The following is a 3,541-nucleotide window of genomic DNA, read 5'->3' on the forward strand; positions in this document are numbered from 1 at the left end:
AGTTGGTACGCAAACTTTAACAATTCAAACACTCGCAGGAACAGGAACGTGAGAAGGATAGCTCCACTAGATATATTTCATATATAATAGTAGAGCTAAAACTGAAAATAAATGTTTATGAAATTTCTTCTGACAAAATGCTCTCAGAGTCTTTTTGTAATACAAATCAGATAGGGCTCTATATAATAGGAATATAAGGGCCTTTACAAGACAGTAACATGATAATTGTTCATTAAATCCTACTTTGTTGACTCTCATTAGAATCATCTCAACAACATAGAATTTTTATCAAAAATTAAAAAGTTAACGGTTGGAAAAGCCCTTTATCTAACTTCAGAGCTCTGGATCAGAATAATGGTGCATTGCGTAAATACACAAATTATTTTACATCAAGACAAAAGAGTAATAAATTACCTTTTGATCACAGATGTTGTCAAATAAGACAGTACTAACGATTCGTTGCACCTGGCTAAGCATCGTATTGCGTCCCTGTGCTAACATGGATTAAATCATTCCAATTCTTGGAATGTGACCGGCAGTTCTACCTACTTTCTGTTCATCCGAGATACTGTCAGGTACAAGAACCCCTAATATCACTTAAAGGAGAAATGGACAACTTGACTTCAGTTCTTGTACAACATCAATCCATTTGAAGTTCTTGAGGTTTTTATAGTATTTAGACATAAGCACTAACGTGTCCATGCTTCCTGTTTTTTTTAAAGTCACAATCATTTGTTATTTGCTTAATGACTGCATTTTCTATGCAGCATTTCACGCCATCATGACTTAATAGACACTAAACTAACTGCTGTCTTGACCGTAAAGGTAGCTGGCTCATTAAGTCATTAAATTCGTTGTTCATAAAGTCATCATTTTTTTAAAGTCATTGCTGAAACTTTGGAGTATATGAGATTCTTTTTGGTATTTCTTATATTTCTTTGATCTCGATCTGATGTTTGTTTGTCTGTTTTCAGTTTCTTTGCAATAATCATGCTCTTGCAAAATACTACTACACTCACTTTTTTTGAAAAAGGAATAGTGTCATCACATATCTTGATTACAGGCGAAAGATATTGTAAATCAATGTTCTTCTTGACAATTGGTGTTGATGTTGTAATAAATTTATCTACAGAAATTCCGGAGTCTGCAAAGGAAGAACATCAAAGCTATCTTTGAAAACTGGGGAAAGTTCAGGAAATTGAAACATCGGTTTTGAACATGATAAAGGAAAAGAACAGGTGTTTTCTCCTGAAACCGAAAATAAGGATTTTTTCAAATGTTTTCTATTTTCATCCGTGTCGAAGGAATCACTTGAACCACGTTTTGAACATAATCTATATTAATCTGTTTGACACGCTCTCCGGATGTCTGACACACTCTTATCGAGGTGAATTACTCTTTTTTCACAAGCGCGACAAATCAAGCCATCAAAAATATCAATTTCACTATATTTCAACAACAAACTAGATAGATTTTTCTTTTTGCCGGATGCCGAATTCAACCGCCTGCCATTACCGTTTTTAATTTCATCCTTACACACAGCACAGATCTCACGTTTATTAACTTTCCTTGGCGTTACCTCACTATGTGTATACATCGACCAATATCTATAAATCTTATTTAACTAGAACGAGCTTTTATCCTTATCTGTCAGCTGTCAAAAAGTTCGGGAAATGTTTTGTTTCCGGTTTGGAAATGGTACACGGATTACTTCCCCTGAACCTCGTATAATCTCGCGATATGTTTAAAAAAATAACCGGTCCAAATTTGGACCGTTAAAATAAGCTTGTACCGATCCCTATAAAGAGAGTAACGATAGATAAGGGGAGGTAACCAATCTATATAGCTATTGTGTTTTCACGGCTCAAAAAAAGACGGGAAAACAGAACTTGTGTTTATCGCTCCAAAAAAAAAAGACGTGAAAACAGAACTTTTGTTTCCCCGTCGCAAAAAAAATAATAACTCCTGAAAACAGACTTATTTTGTGTTTCCCCGAGTTATGTTTTCCCGACTTTTTTTTGGAGCGGTGATGTCACCTTAGTGCCACCGTAGTGACGTCACTTTGATTGTCCGCGCCATGTTTTTGAATGAAGAATTTTAATTGTTGTGGTGACGTCACATTTTCGCGGAAAAGTGGAGGACGTTCGGTTAATATAATTATCATTTATAACCTTTAAATCGCGGATAATTTATTTATGAAATCGTGTTAGAATCGTAATAATCGACGGGTAACCGTTGGTTATTGCGGTAATAACCAACGGTATGTCGTTCCGATGCTTGTTATCAAACCACTCGGGCTACGCCCTCGTGATTTAATTCCTACGCATCGGAACTCCATACCGTTGGTTATTACCGTCGATTATTTCTTAATTAAATGACTGTCAGATGAGATGGCATTAAAGCTCATTTTACCTCGCAGTGAAACTTATCGTTTAGTCTAGATAGGACATGAGTAACGCACATGAACCAATAGTACCATTTGAACATCTCGCACTTAACTGTGAAGAGTGGCATGCAAGCAGAGGATATTTTATTATTAGTGCATTTCCAGTAACAGCAAATCAAAGTCGTCTGCCTCGATAAGATTATGTTTCTTACGCAATTGAACCGATATCATCTATATGCACCGTTATAAACCAACAATTAAGCGTTGTTATAAAGCCAAAGGTATTATTTGGAGATATTGTTAATATTGTATGATTTTTTTTGTTTTCTTTTAATATTAAGAAGTGAAACTCCAGCTGCTGGAGCAGTATTGAGTTCTTATTATATACGATTAGTTGGTCCTTTATTTATGGCAAGTGACCGATTGCCAAAACAGTACAAAACGGCACAAAACAGCACAATACAAAACAACATAAACACATATAAGAATAAAGATGGGGTCTCGGAGAGCACACGTGTTATCTTCAAGGAAACATATAACAAAAATCGATTTTTGAGGTTCTCCTAAATTCTCCACATGCTCGCATTGTAACAGCATTATCCTGGCCCTCAATCGTTGAAAAAATAATGAGAATTCTCGATTCTTATTGTGGGCTTGTATAAGGGACGACTGGCAACAACTGTTGAGGATGTAAGTTTTCTCGAGACGCACTTTTATGTTGTAGACACTAGACTTGAGTTTTAAACGTCCGTTTATCCGAAATGGAACCTTACATCACATTATCCCATTTGCATAATCTTGTTGTTCAACATATTTAAGGCAAAACTTTTATTGAAATATGCAATGAAATTTAGTAACTTTTGTAGATGTTTATACACGTGAAAGTTTAAAAGAACTTTGTTTCAATTACAACGAAGAAAATTTCAATACAAAACAATACACTAAACAATGCACGAACAAATACACAAGCCAATAGTGAAGATTAACTGTCACACAAATTAGATGATTCAACATCCATTATCTACTTATTTGATCGGAAACAAAGGTGTGTTTAATTCCGGTTGTGGGTGCGATGATATGCTTTTGAAACTGTTAGTTATGAGGTTTGCACTTCAGTCAGAAACGACGTTGTTCTGAAATTATGCCTGAGATTTA

The sequence above is a fragment of the Dreissena polymorpha genome, chromosome 16 (assembly GCF_020536995.1).
Source record: "Dreissena polymorpha isolate Duluth1 chromosome 16, UMN_Dpol_1.0, whole genome shotgun sequence".
In the NCBI taxonomy this organism is placed as follows: Eukaryota; Metazoa; Mollusca; class Bivalvia; order Myida; family Dreissenidae; genus Dreissena; species Dreissena polymorpha.